The sequence below is a fragment of the Adiantum capillus-veneris genome, chromosome 20 (assembly GCF_014529385.1).
Source record: "Adiantum capillus-veneris isolate H3 chromosome 20, ASM1452938v2, whole genome shotgun sequence".
NCBI classification, from domain to species: Eukaryota; Viridiplantae; Streptophyta; class Polypodiopsida; order Polypodiales; family Pteridaceae; genus Adiantum; species Adiantum capillus-veneris.
Window position 1 is genome coordinate 46,261,936 of NC_140950.1, and position 21,126 is coordinate 46,283,061.

A 21,126-nucleotide genomic window follows, 5' to 3' on the forward strand; every position below is an offset into this window, starting at 1 on the left:
TGGCTTCTCAATGTGTGGCCCTTTAACTATCGTTAAAAATCAAATTTGACGAATTTCTGCATAATGTGGTCATGCTCAGCATGTTCTACTGCATGGATTTTTCATGCAATGGCTAAGAAATCTGGTTGCATCACGTCTAAAAGTTTATCCTAATTCCATTTGTACGAAGTTTGGTGGTTTTCATTTGGTCCTTTTGGTCTTCCTTGTCATCAACCTCCCTGAAGGTTTGTTGTTCCAGAGGTTCAGCATCACAACTCTCTCTCATGTTGATTTGCAAAAGGTGGTTGGGAAATATCTATAGGAGCATCAAGAAGATATGCCCCCAACAATTGTGATAGATGAGGCAAACAAATTACAGGATTGGCTACAAGACAAGGTCTCTAAGCAGACCCTCTATACTTACTTGGACTTCTTTGTGCACATCACTAAGGAACCTTGCCTATCCAATGTAGTTCTTGTTAGCTCGAACTTCCTTTTGAAGTTTTGGCTGAATGAGAAAATTGGTGCTGACACGTACAATCCAATGTGATTCTTGCTATCTAGGACTTCTTTTTTAAGTTCTCGTTGAACGAGAAAGTTCGTGCGGAAAAGGACAATGCTCAGGTAATTGGTGATCTTCCTGAGCTAGAGGCAAGGGGCTTCTTTGAGTTTGCATTAGGGCAGCCTTGCCAAGATGAGCTTTGGAATTGCTTATACAATGTGTATGGAGGAGTAGTGCTTCCCCTGCTTCCAATTGCAGAATCTATGCTATTACATGAGTTGGATTGGAAGGAAGAAGTTCTTCAATCATATTTTCAGATGGAAGATCATACCAGCATGGGGCTTTTGCCAAAGTCTATGGATCCACGGGTGCTTCCTACTTTTTAGACAAGAGACCAATATGTTGACATTTTGACTAAAATGACCGAGTATCAGAATGGTGTCGTGCCATGGAATGCGATGCAGCAGAAGTTTGGCACACAAGTTTTGAAGGCCCTAATATGTTAAAACCTTGTCCAATACCTGATCGAGTCAATCATGGCAAGGGATATTGCATGGTACAAGGGCCCTTGGCCTGTTGTGATGTCCCTATCACGCATGCATTGGCTTGCTCTGAAACAGGTGGTAACAAGGGAGAAAGCTGAAAATCAGCATGAGCATGCAGAGGAATTCGACCAGAATTAGCTGATGCAAATAATGATGATCAGACAACCAAATTATCTAGAGGTCAGTTATGATGGAGTCTAGAAAGTGAGCTTTCTTTCACTGTGTAAATAGCTACTATTGAGTAAAGGCTGTCTGATGTTAATGAGCTTAAGAACCAAAATTTACTTTTTGGAAGACTATGCTATATATGTTTTACAGTCTACATGTAAAAATGTATATTAGCTAGCTTTTTTTGCTATGTGTCCATTGTATCCATTTTGTCAATACCTGTTGTATTTGCGCGACCATCTATTGGGCCCCATTTTGTCTTTGATGGTAATGTCATCTGCTTCTTCGCAGAAGAGTGCGAGTGTTGCAAGTCGTGACATAACTATTTTAAACTTGAATGAGAGCAAGTGTGTAATGAGAAGCTACATGACGGGAAGCCTCCTTTTAAAGGTGTTTTGATTCTAAAAACTGACATGTAGGCTAGTTTAGGCACGAGTGATGTATGAAGGGCTTGAATGTGTGGCATCTTACGAGGTTTGGTTGTGCAAGATTCTTCAAGATGAGGATGTATCTCTGTTATTTTGTTTGCGGGAACGGTGTCTTGCCAGAGAAAGCACCAAGGGTGCTAGCAGTGCCCTATAGGATGGTTCCATGGATGAGCTGCACAATCTGCTGTGGCCATTTTTAATTGCACTGTGTGGATATGTTTGTTTGTACTAGTCCACTATGTGGCTATAATGGCATCCATGTAGCCATTTTTAATTGCATTGTGTGGATATGTTTGTACCAAGGACTATGACGAAGAGTGCGTGGATTCTGATAGATTTTGAATGATTTTTCCAAATCTGAGACTGCAAGGTCTTCTTGGTGTCTAATTTATTAGTCTGTGACCCTAACAGATAGAACATTCTAGACGCTTACACTATTGTACTAGACATTTATAGATTGATTTTGTGTTTGGATCCTGACTGCATTGCAATCTGCCTTTGCAGCCCTAAACATAGCAACACTAATGGGATGAGAAGCCTCGAGACGGATGCCCCGCATCTGTCATTTTTGTTCATCCAAAGGGTGCAAATAACTTGGTGCTCGTGTTGGACCTCCTTCCAAGCAGGGATCTGGTTGTGGATACACCAGTATCTGAACTTCTTCTATGAAGGCACGGTTCTGGAGTCCATCAAGCAAGAGCTTCAAAAGGCTTTTGGGCATAATGTTATGAGCCTCCCACTCTCTACATCCGGTTTTTGACATCACCACACATGAAGTATGTGTGAGTTCGATGGAAATGCAGAAAATTCCTTGGATCGATTGACTGCATTGGTAGTATCCTTGGAAGCAAAGAAAGTGGTCGAGGTCTGGATAGAGGGTGTTCTGACTTTGGGAAAGTAGGTGCCCAAAGCAGTTGTGATTCCGCTCTTGGGATGTGACAACACCATGATGAAGACCCAGGTTCTGGAGGTGGATGTTAGTTCCACAATGCCAAGACTCTTTAGGCAAGAAAAAGTCAATTGAGTCATTGATGCCCAAAGCAGTTGTGATTCCGCTCTTGGGATGTGACAACACCATGATGAAGACCCAGGTTCTGGAGGTGGATGTTAGTTCCACAATGCCAAGACTCTTTAGGCAAGAAAAAGTCGATTGAGTCATCGATGCCGTTAGACAAGGGGAGTAGTTGTACCATGCACGTACGCCCACAGACACACGTATGTACGTACATGTAAGCATAAGCATGACTATTGAATGGGCCATTGTATTCAAAAGGACAGTGCCAAATTGTGTATTTTGAGAGAGTGGGTAGGTGGTATAAAATTAATACCTCTGAGAACAAGAATTGCATAAGAGAAACCATCTCATAATTCTGTGTTTGTTTTGAATGTTGGGTGATGCTCTACAGTCAGATAGGACAACACGCTTTTGTAGCATCAGAGGTGGCCTTAAGACATGATTGTGCTTCATGGGAGGAGGATATTTAATGCTCTCTCTCCCATGAGGAGAGAAGTACACATCTCTTGAGGTTGTGCAAGGTCTTAGGAATGTGATGGCACACATGCAAAACCACCTTCAAGCACCAATAAGAGTCATGCCATTGGTTAATATCGACATCACTTGCAAAGAAGATTTGTTTTGTCAATTGTAGTAATGTTATTTAGCATAACGACACACACACACACACACATGCGATTGGATTACGGTTCAGGAAGCTATGCACAAATTGACTCAGATGCATCAAAGGACTATGGAAGTCTTCAACAAGTATGTGAATGCAATGTGGAGGGAAAGTAAAAAGAGAAGGAAGGAGCTCGAAAGGAAGAAAGCGATCATGGAGGATGAATTTCGTCGACAAGACTAGGAGATAGTCTGGATGCAAGATAAGTAGCTTGGAGGAAGAATGAGGAGAAATGTTAATGCGTCTTGCATGACGGAAATGGATGAAAATGTTCTAACAAAGAAACTTGAGGTAATGGCTCCGAGTGAATGTGATGCTTCTGATGATGGCGGACAAGCTAATGTCACCGCATGTGGTAATACTTGTGCTTCCCGGGATGAGGGATTCGAGGGCTGCGAACCCGAGTGGTTCTTGAGTATTGCTCGAGTGGGAGCTATAATGATGAACATCAGGTGGGCCTTGTCGCCCCTTATTCCCCTTGTGTTGGGGAAGTGCAGGTGTATATGGGAATGCCTCGCCCGAAGGCCGCTGATTCAATTATGCATGATGTGGGGTTAGTCTCCTTAGAGGAGGAAATGACTCGGAGAATAGAGGAAGAACATGGACTTTTGGAAGCAGTGGCCGGACCAGGTGTATGGCCAGAAATGAATGAGAAAGAGGAGGTTCGGGGTAAGCTATCTGACCGTATTTGAATTTTTGGAGAGATTTTGGAGGTGCCTGGCGAGGTGCCTACCGTATGCGATGCTCAGGAGGCCCCCTTTGCTATCAGATTTGATGGGGAAACAGCAGGAAACCAGTGGCAACAGTGAAATTTTTTTTGTGCAAGGCGGTGAATTGCTAGTTAGTGTGTGCCGAGGTTGAGGCATTAGAGGCCTCCCATGCTCAGGAGTTTTGTGTAGATACAATTGAGTTAGGAGATGTATAGGATGTGTGGGACACAGGTCAGCAAACTTCAAAGGCCCTTCAACGGATGTATTTTGAGAGAGATGTTTCTAGGTGGGGGGACGGATGTGATGCTGATCCCATTAGCCGACGATGTTCATGGTATGGCTGATAGCGGCTGTGATGAGAGCCTGGTAGAGAATCGAAATGCTGCTATGGAAGCGAGGCTGTAGGTGTCACCGGTGGCGTTAAAGAAAATGTATGACCAAAGGAAGTTGCTTGATGCTGACCCATTGAGGTCGTTTGCAATGGAGATAATGAGTAGCGAAAAAGAGCAGACACTCGTCTATGCGTAGAGGTACATGATTGAGGATGAGGGCCCTACAGGAAGCCTTGCAGGGCCGAGGATGCTGGATTTGCCGAGCTAGAAGGTGCTCGCTTTGATGGGTGCTTCTCCGTGTAACAACAGAGTAGACCACCATGTTTGTGTATTTCCTTTTTAAGTAAGATGCCGCCCTTCGCACCGTGGAGTGTTCCGTAAACCAACCTCCAGAGAAGGCGGTGTCAAACTGTTGTACAAACTCCAGGGCTCAATGGATGTCCTCGTAGCCTGAAAACACTAACGGCTTGACCTCCTTCCGTGAACTCCTTGGTCTTCTTGTTCATTTGTTCACTGTCAGAAGAGGACAAGCTCTTCTCCTCCGAACTGCTAGATGGTCTCTCATGCCTTCGAGACTTTTTCAGAAATCTGCTTTTCTTGCTCTTTATCCGCTTCTTCCGTCTTTTTTCATCCTCTCTGGAACTAGAGGACGATGAACTGTCGGAACTCTCTTAGGACAAAGAAAAATCTGAGTCATCCTTAAAACAAGCATGCTTCTTCAATTTGCTTGCCAACTCAAAACTCGACATCCGGCCCAAATAACCGGGGAAATCCATTGATTTCCTCTTCTTCCGAAAGTGCTTAAGTCTTTCATTATCTGGTTCTTCTTCTTTCAAGAGCTCTGTCCAGCTCTTTCTGCGAGTAGAACTTCCGCTTTCTCCCCGACCGGAGAGGAGAATCAATGGCCTCTCGCCATCTTGCGTGAATCTCATCCATCGGATAAGTCTTCAGACACTTCACATTTGGATTCTCGGAGTACTTCATTAATCTTTCACACACGTGTCCACCTGCAGTTGACGTTTGTATTCCGTTCTCGCAAACTTCCCCACCAAAAATTTGCCCAATTCTTGATTCTTTTCTTCACTTCTCGCACCGGGTGTCAACTTTTCTTTGCCCTCCCACCGAGAAGTGTTATCTTTGTCACATTCTCCGCAGGAACCCATGTGTACTCTTTGGTTCATTAAGGCTTATGCCCTTTAAGACAGAGCGACGACGAAGACGGGAGTGCGCCCAATGCGCGATGGACAAAGCGTGGGAGTGGCTAATAAGTCCGGGGTTGTGAAACAAATATTCTTTAAGGAAAAAAACAGCTTGACTGGTCGATAGGATTCTCCTCGAGAATCAATGTGTGTTGCAAAAGGGATCGGATCCTCTGTAGAACAAGTATCTTTCTGAGCTTTGATACCACTGTTACAGGCTTGGACACTCCAAGCAAGAATCAATAGCAACACATGAACAGAAACTTCAAAATTTACTTAGAGAGAGAGAATTGACACGGCACGACAGAGTTCCGCGCCCAGACGCATTGGCCCCAAAGACTAGCGCCCCTTTCGATATTTCTTTATTATTGCTCACAATAAAGTACAACTCCCGAGGGTCCTCTGCTCTTAGACTCTACATCCAGATGCTCTGAAGAGTGAGGCCCCAAGGGTCCTTATAAACATTACGAGGGATGCCCAAAAGCAATCAGTTAAAAAGCACTAAACCCCAAAAGCATCTGCTCCCAAAATCTAGCAAAAATTACAAAAATCCGTACAGCATGCCACGCGGCACAGCCAACGCAAAACGCAAAAAATCCGTACTGCCCTTCCACATCAGCATCTATACAATCTGTCAACATGTCAGCGTGATTTACAAAAAAACTCTTTCAGAGTGCAAGTTTCCGTCTTTCAGGGTTACGGATCCCACAACCAATGCTCTAAGTTCTTAAGGTTGGTTGGTTCAAATCCTCTTGTTTGCTTGGCCATTTCTCTTCCAGTTGGTCATGCCACATCATCACTTTGTGACAATGGGACTCTCGGATGCGAGACTGCAAATAAACAGTATGGTAATCAAAATTAGATGCCTTGGCGAGAAGAAATTTTTATGTGCACGAGTGCTCGATGAGGCTTGGTCATATGGGATTGCTGGCTATATGGCCGAGAGGCAACGTATGAGCAATATGTTTATTATGACGGGATCTATAGTGAGTCTGAGGTTGGTTTGAGGTATATGTAGGGTTGGTAATAGACAGGGTACAACACTTTTACAGGATGAGCCCTTTTGGTTGTTGGATAGCGTAGATGTGCTCGATGTCTTTTTCTGGGGAGGGGAGAGTGTTACGGGTCCCTTTCTCAAAGGACTTCTCAGTGCCAAAGTCGACGATGCGGAAGCGTAGAGACCAAGGGGGGAGAGAGAGAGAGAGAGAGAGAGAGAGAGAGAGAGAGAGAGAGAGAGAGAGAGAGAGAGAGTCTACTAATCCAATCAACCTTGGCAATGAATAACTAAATGTGTATACAATGGGGGCAAGGGGGTTGCATATATACCAACCTCAGTAAATTGCCCTACCCAGACTTTGACAAATAAGTAAAATAAATACCTAAAAGCAAAAATAAATAATGCGATCGTTGTAGGCAGTTTACTTGAGATGCCAAAACTCTAACACCTCTCTGCAGCTCAAAGTGAACATAAATAGTGAGACCAAGTCGATGAAGAAGCTACCATGGACAGCCCATTAGAGGTACCTTCCACTATTGGGAGGATTTGCTACCCTCAACTTTGTTGCTTAGAAGAATGTCATCTTGAGCATCAGTTGCCTTTTGGAAAATTTGAAATGTAGACCGCACTACGTCCAAGAATCCCCATTCGTGAACTGTGAACACATCATGTCAAAAATACTTAAAGATAATGAATTGTGGAACACATCCTATCCTTAATCCGACCAACAACAATGGATTGGTACAATTATCCATAGTGTTTTAGATATGTCTGATTGGCTCCCTTGTGTTGGAGTTCAAGTTATTGGTGTTTGAACCCGTGGGTCGGAGTTCAAAGCACATGCATCAACAACAATGGATTGGTACACTTATCCATAGTGGGACCCTGCCAGATGCATGTGCCTTGAACTCCGACCCACGGGTTCAAACACCAATAACTTGAACTCCAACACAAGGGAGCAAATTATATGGAGCACTTCTTGCCCCTCTCTGCCACTCACAAGCCTCTCTCTCACTGAAGTTGGTGTAGGCACCGATCTCCATGTGACTATGCCGTCAATCTCCATGTGACTAGAAGGTAAGAGCCTGTGCGAGTGTAGACTCCACTACACCAGTACCCTCTTTGTTGTCCTTCCCTACGTCACTATCACTGCTTTCCTCATGTTGCTTGCCTTTACCTTTGTCCTCCATACAATCTCCGTCTTTGCCTTTGGATCTGCAATCTTTAGCCAAATGACCACGCTTTCCACAATTGTAACCACAGTTCTTGGTCTTCTTTCTAGAATCGGAAGCAGCAAGTGCTTCCCCACCTTGCTAAAAAATATGAACTTTGCCTTGAGTTATCAACACGGCTTCCTCCTCAATGAGAAAAGAGCTAAGATCATCAATTCCATCTTTTCCTTCTTGATCTGTAGCCGAAGTATCCTAGACACCGTTTCATACGCGTCATGCAACTTCGTGAGAACCAAAGCAACTTATTGAGTACTCTTCAGTGCACTTTTCATAGCCGATAGTTGATCATGAATAACTTTAGCCTTCATAAGAAATGATTGCATGGAACTTCCTCGTGCAAACTGGATGGCAAATAATTATCCAAGAAGGGTGCCTATTCGCATCGTAGAATCCCGATTAAACATTCCAACGAACTTGAACCACATATCGTTGGCAGTCTTCAAAGTCTGAATGACCGGAGAAATGTCCTTTGTAAGAGATTCTGCAATGGCGGACATTCGCTTTAGCACCATCCCAATCGACACACAATATGAGATACTCGTCATCTTGAAGGCAGGTGTACCTGTTGTTGGGATCCCTCGTAGGACGGGACTCCGAACCATCGACAATGTCCCATAATCCTTTTCGTGAGAGCTAGAGTCTCATAATCAAGTTCCAATCGACGTACTTATTGCCATTCAATTTGTCATTGGCTCTCGAGCAAGGGCGGGGGGGGGGGGGCATTTTGCAGTTGCAAGATCGGAAAATCTGACAATCCTTCTCGCACTCCAAGGTTGGCCACACAAAAAATATCCAAGAAGTTCTCCAAACTCGTCCTCAAGCCGTGCCAAAAGAGGGCTCTCTATAGCATCCATGCTTCTCGCCTCTTCCAAGCCGCTCCACACCGACGCTATAGGTCATGGGACATGGCGGGTCACCAAGCGCTGCCTTCTGGTGCGTTTTTAAAACGCAAGGGGTAATGGTAGGAACACGTGTCAGGCGCCAACCAAGGGAACTTCATCTGCAGATGCTAGCAAATGCTAGCGTTTTGAAACGCTAGCGACTGCGGCTAGGGCAACGATGGGTAGCGTTTTACAGGAGAAGCAATGGGTTGAACGCCGGCAACAAGGGAGGTGATTTTCTTCACGGTCTTCTTCTCAACTTTCTCCTCCTCCGCCATGGGCTCTTCAAGCACAAAGCTCCACCAAAAGCTTTGATACCATGTCAAAGTCGACGATGCGGATTCGTAGAGACCAAGGAGGGAGCGAGAGCGAGAGCGAGAGAGAGAGAGAGAGAGAGAGAGAGAGAGAGAGAGTCTCATGAATCAATCAACCTTGCCAATGAATAATTGATGAATGTGTATACAATGGGAGCAAGGGGGTTGCATATATACCAGCCTCTGTAAATTGCCCTACCCACACTTTGACAATTAAGTAAAATAAATAATGCGATCACTACGTGCAGTGCACCTGAGATGCCAAAACTCTTAACACTCGGGACCTCCACTACCTCTCGGCCCCTTGATGCAATTTCGATTTCCGAGGCCTGGAGGACTCATAGCCTGTTGGGGTTAAGGCCTATGTGCCTTGACCGGTCGCCCAGGTCATGGGCGCCCGCCCACTGTTACCCTATACTTATAGTGAGTATACTGTATAGGGGGAGCTGCCACTTCACAGTCTCCCCACCCACATCGTGTGTGTTTCTCCTTCTCTCTCTCTCACTCTCCGTCTGTGGTGCTCCCCGATCCCCTTCAATTGGTATCAGAGCTATGGTGACTGCGAAGAGCACGACGGCTTTGAGAGCTTCGAGGCGATAGCTCGCTCGCTCTCAACGGTAGAGAGATTAAGAAATCTTGGAAGCTTTGTGAGAATGCAATGGGAGCTTGTGAGCTCAGTTGAGAGTGATGTATGCTCTTGTGGAAGCTCATAAAGGAGTGTGGAAGATTGTGTGTAAGTGAAGGTGCTGCCCTAAAATTGTGTGCGCAGCAGCACTGTTTTCAGATTCGTTTTCCTCCTTGTAGAATGCAGATCTGAGAATTCTTCTCGCGGGGCCCATCTGTTTCAACGTGGTTTACAACTTTGCAGAAGAAACTTTTTGCAAATTCCTCACCGTTTTGCTGATATTCAGCTCAGACTGACTGTATACAGAAATTCCAGATTTTCTGTTGTCGCATTGTGTGCGAGTTTGATGCACTTTTGGAAGCACGGGAGATGCTTGAAGTTGAGTGCATAAATTCTGAGCTGAAGATGCAATTGCAGCTTGTGTTAAGCTTGTGGTTTGAGGGTTTTTTGGTAGACTTGGGCAACGAAGTACGGAGGCGTTTACACACCACCAAAGCGGTCTCTTGAGAGAGAGAGTTTTTTGGAGCACACAGGTGGAGCTTCTTTCACTGGTTTTCACAGGATACTTTGACAGTGATTTTGTGCTTGGATTCATTGTCTTTGTGGATGGTTTGTATATGGTTATGGCGCATGGTTGATGCCCATTATACATGCCTTTTGGCGAGCACTTTCAAGTGCCGGTGAGCTCTCTTGAGAGCATTGTTTTCGCATTGATCAAGTTTCCGGATTGCAAATCTTTTGGCTCTTGCTTATGCGCGGTCACTCCGTTGATGTATGTTGAGTGCGGATTGCCATTGTATGTGAAAATGTGGAGCCATTTTGGCATTTCTACTCATTGGGATTGAGTAGTGTTATGGTTTATGGTAGAGATTGTACTTGAGTTTTTTGCTCAGTTTTCAGGGGAAATTCTGTCGGATTTTTCCCAGATTCTCGCCATAGTTTGTGATCGAGTGTTTACACTCACTTTGACAGGTTTTGTCAGTTTGGACACAGTTTTGTGTTTTTGTATCCACTCTCGCAAGAGTGAGGAGTTGTGTATCTTTCTTTGCTTGAGACAGTGGTTTGCTCTCGGGTGGGAGAGTCTTGTGATCTCGAGGATTGTTTGCCATAGTTTTGCAGAGCTTATGCATGTATGTTGAGTGTAGTTTGATGTGCATTGATTGCTCATTGTATTGAGCTTGCAGGACAATGGTTATTTTGTGTTGATAGCCATTGTGCGTCGAAACTCTGGCGAAATTTTCCAAGGAGTTTTATGCGTATCATTTCTGTGATCTAGGTAGAGATTGCGGGTTGCACTCAGCATTTGCGTGCGGTGTTCTCTGCAGGTGGGAGATTTGTGTGTGTGTATGCATCGATACCGCACAGTGTGGGCTTGATGATTAGCTCACAGATTGCAGTGTGATACTAGAGCAAGCGAGGCTTGTATTGACATTGCGGGAGCTCTATTTTGGAGTGTGTCTCACAGGTTTTGAATTGTGTTTCTGGCCATATTTGTAGATAGTTTCCAGGTGTTGTTGGTGAGGTGGTTTTGCTTTCTAGTTTGCTACATTGTGCTCATGGCAAAGACAAGTGATCGCTCAGATTATGATCTCTCCGAAATGTGCATGTTTGATGGGTCAGACTTTGCAGCATGGAGAGAGTGTATGCTTGATGCATTGACACAGCGAGGGTTGCATCGACCATTGAGTGGTGATGCAGGTATACCTTCAAACATGTCTCACGATCAGTGGCAGGAGCTAGAGGAGATGGCACTATCTACACTCTCTTTGCACCTTGCGGAATCTGTATATGCTCTTGTTATGTATGACACTACTTCGAGAGCACTTTGGCGCAGATTACATGATATGTATGATAGATCTGAGTCATCACGGACTCGTGTGAGACATGTACATTCACGAGCACGCCGACAGGTGACATGTTGGTATTGTGGTCATTCTGGACACGTTAGACGGCGCTGTTTTCGTCGTATGCGACATCGTAGAAGACATGGCAGTCTCAGAGATGTATGTAGTGATGCCATGGACTCACTTGCTTTGACAGTTGAGGCAGATGTAGTGTCGGAGTATACTAGTGACGGGGATGTCACTTTTACCTTGAGCTATGCACGAGATGCTATACATGTGGATAGTGCACTCCCTTCGCAGTGGTTGCTAGACGCAGATGCTATGTTTCATGTCATGCCGCATCGTGAATGGTTTTGTGGCTATTCTAGCGGGATGCTTGGCAGTGTACATTTGACCGATGGATCGGTGCATGCGATAGCAGGTGCAGGAGATGTGAGACTGTCATTACCAAGTGGTGCATCTTACTTGTTACGACATGTGCGCTATGTACCAGATTTGACAGTGAGTTTTATCTCGATTGGTCAGCTTGGAGATTGTGGATGTCAGATTTCGCTACGAGAGTGAGATTTTGTGATGCATTTGTGTTCGCTAGTGATTGCGAGAGGTGCCAGGAGTGGTACAGGTTACCCATTGCATGTGGATCACGGAAGAGACGGTGTTGTCTCTGTGATCATGCAGTCAGGTAGAGAGCAAGAGAGCAGGCGAGTCTCTTTTGCTTGTGGGTTGCAGGATGCTTTGCATGGAGTGTAGAGCAGTGACCTTGTTGTACGGGTTGCGTCTACGGATGCACAGGTAGAGCGGGACAGCTCTAGTGAGTCACAGCAGGATGAGTCATCAGAGGTGATGACAGAGATGACTCACATGGATGCTGAGATGTCGGCTATTGTGGAGTCATTTCTTGATATGCTTATGCCAGAGCTTGATGCAGATTCAGGACAGATGGATACTCTTGGTACACATGTGATCTGTGGTGGGCACGAGGAGTCACTCCAGAGCTCGGAGTCAGAGTGCCATGGTCTCAATGATAGGGGACATGATTGCCATGAGTTGAGTTCTGAGTTGGAGGTGGCAGAGGTTGCCAGGGTTGCATCAACGTTCGGTGTCCTCATGTACGAGATGCTGATCTCGAGGCCCGACATAGCAGCTGCAGTGGGAGCATTTGCAGCAGGGTTGATTAGTTGTTTGATGACTGATCTCTACATAGAGCATAGGAGAGGTTTGCAGGTATTGGACCGATACTTGCAGGAGTGCATGAGCTCTTGTAGACTATTTGCAGAGCTTGGAGCTAGCTCTGTGTGGCTTCCGCAGCGGGATGTTTGTCTATCAGTAGAGCTGGATGCACTAGCTTATCGAGAGTCAGTGGGCATAGGTTGAGAGAATATCTCACCTTCTATTAGTTGTACACTAGTAGATCTTACTTAAAGGCACATTGGCCTTTAAGTGGGAGGTTGTTGGGGTTAAGGCCTATGTGCCTTGACCGGTCGCCCAGGTCATGGGCGCCCGTCCACTGTTACCCTATACTTATAGTGAGTATACTGTATAGGGGGAGCTGCCACTTCACAGTCTCCCCACCCACATCGTGTGTGTGTCTCCTTCTCTCTCTCTCACTCTCCGTCTGTGGTGCTCCCCGATCCCCTTCATAGCCCGTGGGGGGCCATAACGTGGGATCAGCACTTTGTGGAGAAGCAACTATCGAGTGTTGATGTGGCTAGTATGTTAGAACAAGAGTGTAAGCTTTTGAAATGTGCTATTTGTTAGGGTCACAGACTTACACTTTAGACACCAAGAAGACCTTGGAGTCTCATATTGGGAAATAAAATCATACTGAATCTATCAGTTCTTGGTACAAACAAACACACAATGCAATTAAAAATGGCTACACGGATGCCATTATAGCACATAGTGGACTGGCCGCTCATCCATGGGACCATCCTCCTATAGGGCAACACCCTTGGTGCTTTCTCTCGCAGGATCCCATTCCCACAGACAGAATAACGAAGATACATCCTCATCTTGAAGTATGTTGCACAACCAAACCTCGTAAGGTGCGACATATTCAACCCCCTTCATACATCACTGCTACCTAAACTAGCCTACATGTCGGTTTCCAAAAGCAGAACACGTTTAGCAAGAGACTTCCTATTATGTAGCTTCTCATTATACACTTGCTCTCATTCAAGTTTAAAATAGATTTGTCACAACTTGCAACACTTGCACTCTTCTACAAAGAAGAAAATGACATACCAACAAAGACAAAATGGGGACCAACAGATGGTAAATGCAACAAGTATTGACAAAAATGGACACAAGGGACACCTAGCAAGAAAAGCTAGCTAATATACATTTTTACATGCAAGCTGCAAAACATATTCAGCATAGTCTCCAGAAAAGTAAATTCTGGTCCTTAAGCTCATTAACATCAAGCTTCACACAGCCTTTACCTAGAAGCAACTATTCACACACTGAAAGAAAGTTCTCTCTATAGACTGCATCATAACTGACCTCCATATACTTTGGTCGTCTAACCACCAGCTAGCTGCGTCAGTTGATTCCACTCGAATTCCTCTGCATGCTCATGGTGATTTTCATCTTTCTCCATTGCTACCAACTGTTTCATAACAAGCCAATGCATGCGTGATAGGGGCATCACAACCTGCCAAAAACCCTTGTACTATGCTATGCAATATCCCTTGCCACGATTGACTTGCTCTGGTATTGGACAAGGTTGTAACATATTAGGGTCTTCAAAATATGTGTGTCAAACTTCTGCCACATCGCATTCCATGGCGTGACACCATTTTCATACTCGGCCTTTTTGGTCAAAATGTCAACATACTCGTCTCTGTATAGCAAGCAGGAAGCACCCGCGGATCCATTGGCTCTGGCAAAAGCCCCATGCTAGTATGATCTTCCATCTGAAATATAAACGAAGAACTTCTTCCTTCTAGCCCAATTCATGTAATCGCATAGATTCCGCAATCTGAAGCAGAGAAAGCACTACTACTCTATACACATTGTATAAGCAGTTCCAAGGCTCATCTAGGCAAGGCTGTCCTAATGCAAACTCAAAGAAGCTTTCCCCGCACCTCTAACTCAAGAAGATCACCAATAACTTGAATATTGTACTTGTCAGCATCAACTTTCTCGTTCAACCAGAACTTTAAAAAAAAGACCTAGCTAATAAGAATCACATTAGATTGTACCTGTCAGCACCAATTTTCTCACTCAGCGAGAAGTTAAAAAAAGAAGTCCGAGCTAAAAAGAATTACATTGGTTAGGTGGGCTTCCATAGTGATGTGCACAAAGAAGTCCAAGTAATTTTAGAGAGTCTGCTTAGAGACCTTGTCTTATAGGCAAGCCTGTAATCTGTTTGCCTCATCTATCACAATTGTGGGAAGCATATCTTCTTGATGCTCCTATAGATAGTTCCTAGCAACCTCTACACATGAGGCTGGACACGTTTTAAAATGTGAGATTTGCTTTGAGCCCTATTTTGAGATGAATAATACCTATTGTAGTGCTAACCCTTTTCAAAGCCTTTTTGAAACACTTTCGAAGCCGACCAGATGCATCTGGAGCAATGAGCTCCCATCTGACTTCTTCTAGAAGACCTGCTGCACTCGTGGTGTAAACTGTGTAGAGGTTTAGCATCACAACTCTCTCCTTCTCCTCATTAGCTAACTGCTCAAGAATGACAGACTTCCCACAGTTGCATGCTCCCACCAACAAAAGAAGAAGACCTCTTTTATGGACAAACCATTTCAAGAAGGCCAGCTCTTTGTAGCGATCAAACAGTCAAAGGATTTGTTGTTCCTTCAGGGAAGTTGATGACAAGGGAAGACCAAAAGGATTTGTTGTTCCTTCAGGGAATTTGATGACAAGGAAGACCAAAAGGATTTGTTGTTCCTTCAGGGAAGTTGATGACAAGGAAGACCAAAAGGACATCAACTTCCCTGAAGGAACAACAAATCCTTTGACTGCTTGACCGCTACAAAGAGCTGGCCTTCTTGAAACGGTTTGTCCATAAAAGAGGTCTTCTTCTTTTGTTGGTGGGAGCACGCAACTGTGGGAAGTCTGTCATTCTTGAGCAGTTAGCTAAGGAGGAGAAGGAGAGAGTTGTGATGCTGAACCTCTACACAGTTTACACCACGAGTGCAGCAGGTCTTCTAGAAGAAGTCAGATGGGGGCTCATTGCTCCAGATGTATCTGGTTGGCTTCGAAAGTGTTTCAAAAAGGCTTTGAAAAGGGTTAGCACTACAATAGGTATTATTCATTCCAAAACAGAGCTCAAAGCAAATCTCACATTTTAAAAACAGTGCCCAGCCTCATATGTAGAGGTGACTGGGAACTATCTACAGGAGCATCAAAAAGATATGCTTCCCACAATTGTGATAGATGAGGCAAACAAATTACAAGCTTGCCTACAAGACAAGGTCTCTAAGCGGACCCTCTAAACTTATTTGGACTTCTTTATGCACATCACTACAGAAGCCCCTCTAATAAATGTGATTCTTGTTAGCTCGGACTTCTTTTTTAACTTCTCGTAGAGTGAGAAAATTGGTGCTGTGACAGGTACAATCTAATATGATTCTTATTAGCTAGATCTTCTTTTTAAAGTTATGGTTGAACAAGAAAGTTGATGCTGACAAGTATAATATTCAAGTTATTGGTGATCTTCTTGAGCTAGATATATATATATACTAGTGTGGCTGACGGCCTTCGGCCGCCTCTCTCTCTTTCTCACTCCCCCCCTGCGTGCGCACTGTTCTCACTGTAGCCGGATAAAGGAAATTGCGACACGTGGCACTGGAAAGCCAGTCTCCTTAATATATAGTATAGATATATATACACACACACACGTAATGGTAGTGTTGAAATTAAATCTGTAAACCTGACTCACCTGAAGAAAAGGGAAACCAGGTGCATAAGTATGGGAAAAAATCATGTTGATGGGCCGCCCAAAACTGCATGATTGGCCCATCTTTGCCCCTATATAGTCCTTGTACTTTCTCCATTGAGCTCTCTCAACATCCGGACCAGTATGGCAGTATGTGTTGTGCTTCACAAGGTACCAAATTCGATAGATTCTTTTCCGATTGAAAGGTAGTTGTTGGTTGCAAGCCGTGTCTCTGTTGTCCACTCTCTTGTTGACCCATTTACTGGTGTGTAATCACTTGATTGTCTTCTTTAATTAAAAACACGGAAGCTTCCTTGTAGATGCGCCAGCAAGGATGAGAGAGAGAGAGAGAGAGAGAGAGAGAGAGAGAGAGAGAGAGAGAGAGAGAGAGAGAGAGAGAGAGGGAGGGAGTGATTTGTTTGCGTTCGAGCGTAGAGAAGAAGAAGAAGAAGAAGAAGAGAGTTTTAACGTCGTAGGAAACTATCCAAAGAGACCTTAAAGATCTAGCCGATGAGGAGTCGAACCCAAGACATGTTATTCAAGAGGGAAATGACATAATCAATCTACCACACTTGGGTGATAGAAAGGTTGTATCATTTTCCTCCTTTTTAGCGCGCACACACACCCACCCATCCACACACTTGGGTGATAGAAAGGTTATACCATTTTCCTCTTTTTTAGAGAGAGAGAGAGAGAGAGAGAGAAGAGAATTCTAACGTTGTGAGAAGCTATCCCATGAGACCTCAAAGATCTATCTGACGAGAATTGAACTCAAGATTGGATATTGAAGAAGAAGAAGGGAATTTTAAGGTCGGGAAGAGAGAGAGAGAGAGTATTTTTAATGTCGTGGGAAACTATCCAAGAGGCCTTAAAGCCAAGAGGAGAGAAGAAGAAGATTGATTTAACGTTGTATGAAACTACAACGAGGGGAGAGAGAGTCAATTGTGTACGTTCGAGCGTAGAGAGAGAGAATCGTTTTTTTGCATTCAAGCGGGGGAAGAGAGAGAGAGAGAGAGAGAGAGAGAGAGAGAGAGAGAGAACTCTAATGCTCCTTCTTGCCCAGAGTGCGAGTCTCCTTTGCTACCGGCAAAGCTTTCTTTTACGCAGGCAGTATTTTTATTACAAGCATGGCTTAGAAGCAGCATCTTAAAATAGCTTCAAAAAGCCTAAAAATTATGTGCAACATTTCATAGGCTCCACACTTATATCACTAGGCCAACAAAACTAAGAACTGAAGGAAAACAAGAATCCTAGCCTCCTACAAGAGAGATAATAATAAAAAATCTGCAAATGCAGCATGAGCAGACTTGCAAGGATTGAAAGCGCAGGTTGGAATGTGTCTGGAGAGAGAGAGTGCAAAATAGTGTGTTTGTACACGCTCTCTCTCTAGAGACTCTCTCTTCTTTATAAGGAGTATCTGTGTGATTGAAAGATCCCCCTTGAGTAATTGAGTAGTGAATTCATGGACTTAGCTCCCGCTATATACATCACATTTTGCCAGCTTCATCTTCTTCGCAAACTTTGCTTTATGTGTACAAAAAATGTCGTATTGTTTTTTGATTCATTCATGGTGTGTGATGAGAATACCTTTCCAAAAGAGTAATATGGCATCAAGGGGCAAGTCCTTAAGCAGATTTGAACACTAATCCTCTCCTATCAAAGAGCGCCATGATAACAACACGCTAGCTTATCAATCATGTAGCACTTAGCAAAGTGACTTGCTATTAGACTTTATTATGGCTACGATTGGGGGCTATCATAGTGTTGGCCCCCTTATCTTAGTCTCTTTGAGGAACATTCACAATCTGCTCCACTTATCTCCGGGCCACATGGTAATCCAACATCTCGATTGTTTCATGAGAGTCACGATTGAATTGGAAGAAATCTAGACAGTAGCTTTGCCCAAGAAGACTCACTGAGGTGCATGCAGCAAGTCATCATCCAGCTCCCTATTTTTTTATTAGCTTGATTTCACCAAATAAATTTTTTATTTTGTTCATTATTGGGAGGAGGTGATTTCGCTTGTGAAGATCATTCAATTTCACAAGGCTCTCCAAAATTGATGGCATCGTCATACCGAGATGACCGTCCTTGTGCCTTAAGTCTAACTCCATTAGAACATACCGCCATATTTTACCACTACCTAGTTTTTCTGCTCTTTAGCATACACTCAAGAAAACATGGCCTCAATGTGGTCTCAAAGAGATTGAGTTGTTGCTAGTAGCTCTTAAGTAAATTCTAGGTCTCTGTCAATCTCTCTCTCTCTTATATAACAAGGAATATTTTTTGGGTGAGCATTTTTCAAGGAGCGCTTTTTGGAATCCGGCGATCAAATTCCAAAAATATTTTTTTTTCTCTCTCAACTGTTCATAGTTGAGGATCCGCTCCTTTTTTCTCTCTCTTGATCCTCCGTCGGCCTCGTCCTCTCTCTGTGTGTCTCTCTCTCTCATAGATATAATGATTTTTAATCCAAGATAACCCAAAACCACCTTTCTCTTATGGAGGCTCTCTCTCACTCCTCACTCTCTCATAGATTTTTTCCTTTGGTGAACACACCTCGATCAACCATCATCTCTCTCTCTCTCTCTCTCTCTCTCTCTCTCTCTCTCTCTCTCTCTCTCTCATTCTCATACACACACACACAAGGACAAGTACACACCTAAATCATTAAACACCGAGATTAACGATGACTACTGGAGAGACAGAATGATTTTTTAATCCAAGATAATCCAAAACCACCTTTCCCTTATGGACTCTCTCTCTCTCTCTCTCTCTCTCTCTCTCTCTCTCTCTCTCTCTCATGCGCGCGGCGCGCGCGCGCGCACACACACACACAGAAGGACAAGTACACACACAAATCATTAAACACCAAGATTAACGCTAACAAGTGGAGAGACAAATTGATTTTTAATCCAAGATAATCCAAAATAACCTTTCTCTTATGGAGGCTCTCTCTCTCTCTCTCTCTCTCTCATCACCCAAGTGTGGTAGATTGGTTATGCCATATCCCTCTTGAATAATGGGTCTTGAGTTCTCTCTCTCTCTCTCTCTCTCTCTCTCTCTCTCTCTCTCTCTCTCTCTCTCTATTTTTCTTGATCTCCTATTCTCTTTGTCATATCCACCAACGCACAATTTGGTGCATGCCGAGAAGTACACATAACATCGTGGCAACCCGGATAGAAACATAGAGGAAGAGAGAAGATGTGTGTGCACGGTTTAGAGAGAGAGAGAGAGAGAGAGAGAGAGAGATACCAACTTTCAAAGTGCTTCAAAGACATTGAAAACAAAGCTATTTAAAAGACAAGCATCTATTAGGTCTCCCCAATCTCAGAAAAAACAAAAATTCCAAAACATATTAAGTGCATAAGTAAACGGTGAGTTTAGGAAATGAAAAGACAGATGAAAGTGGAAAGTCAAAAGACCTTTTGTGTGAGGTGTTTCTTTTCTCTTTTATTTTCCCTTTAGCGTTTTCTTCTCTTCAAAGTGTCCGCTCTCTCTCTCTCTCTCTCTCTCTCTCTCTCTCTCTCAACGTTGAATCCGTCCTTCCCAGTTTACTGTTGCAAATCTTCGTGCTTCGCCATTGCCCGTTGCTACGTGCTATAGACTAGCGCATCGTTATTGTTGTTTTTGAGATAATCATTACATTTACGTTGCATTTATTACTGATAGAGAACATTACATTTATGTTGCTTGCAGTACATAAGGCAACACTTGATATATTGCGGCCACATTCAATTTTTGGAAGCCTCGGGCTTTGTAGGAGTGTTGCCCTCTATAAGCAAGAGATGATTCACCACACGCCCTAGATGCACCTTATATATCCCCTCGTCGTCCTTTGTGATGATTCCAACCCTTTTCCAACAAGAGAATGCAAATTACCCCTTCTCGTTTAAGGTCGGCAACGAGCGTATGTTGAGTTCCGTGTGGCATCAATAACTATGATACACCTCTAATGTTGCCTTGTGAGCCTCTTTAAACCATTCGGCTACATATGTTGCCCCTCCATTGGGATGGCCTCCATAACATCTCAAGCAGTATTCTCAAGATCGTTGGACATTATAGCAAGATAGAGAAGCTCTCTAGGATAGTTGTTCAATGCTTACACAAAATAACTGAAAGCACTATCAATTTTATAGCATTTGGGAGACTATTAATTTATTATTCATTACTTTTTTACTGATGTGACACCTCTCTCTCTCTCTCTCTCTCTCTCTCTCTCCCTCACACAAGGGGAAGTATACACCTAAATCATTTTACACCAAGATTAATGCTAACAAAAGAGAGACAAAATTATTTATAAACCAACATAATCCAAAACATCTTCGTCAAAGGTCCAATACTTATCCAATCCATTTCAACTTTACCAACTTCAATACATGGCGAAAAATGTGTCACAAAATTATCCAATCATGTGGTTTTACTCTAAGTTTGGATATGTGCATTCACGGCTAAGAGCATTATAGACATCTACTTTCCTAGCATAGATTGATGTATGAACATGTTTTCATTTTGGCTCAATCCAAGCACTCTCAAGAAATTATTGAGTAGAGGATTGGAGAGAGAGCTTTAGCTTTTTACGGAGTTTTTTTCCTAATTTTTACTTGCAATAGCAATAATAAAAAAAAGCTCCCTTAGAAAGATCTCTGAGGAGAGAGAGCTTTTGGAGGGAGCTTTCTCCCTTCTCCCTTCTCTCTCTCTCTCTCTCTCTCTCTCTCTCTCTCTCTCTCTCTACGCATGTGTCCGACCTAGATGCCCTCGCTCTCTGCACCCGACTCACGCACCGTCGATGCCATC

At 43.8% G+C, this 21,126-nt stretch overlaps 3 pseudogenes; 2 read left to right on the top strand and 1 right to left on the bottom strand.

The window, feature by feature from the left end:
• Positions 1 to 2,151: 2,151 nt before the first annotated feature.
• Positions 2,152 to 2,776, top strand: LOC147432454 (red chlorophyll catabolite reductase, chloroplastic-like; annotated as a pseudogene).
• Positions 2,777 to 13,956: 11,180 nt separating this feature from the next.
• LOC147432455 (uncharacterized) lies at positions 13,957 to 15,230 on the bottom strand (annotated as a pseudogene).
• A 182-nt stretch (positions 15,231 to 15,412) lies between these two features.
• The window catches only part of LOC147432456 (uncharacterized), a 191,465-nt pseudogene continuing 185,751 nt past the window's right edge, over positions 15,413 to 21,126 (top strand).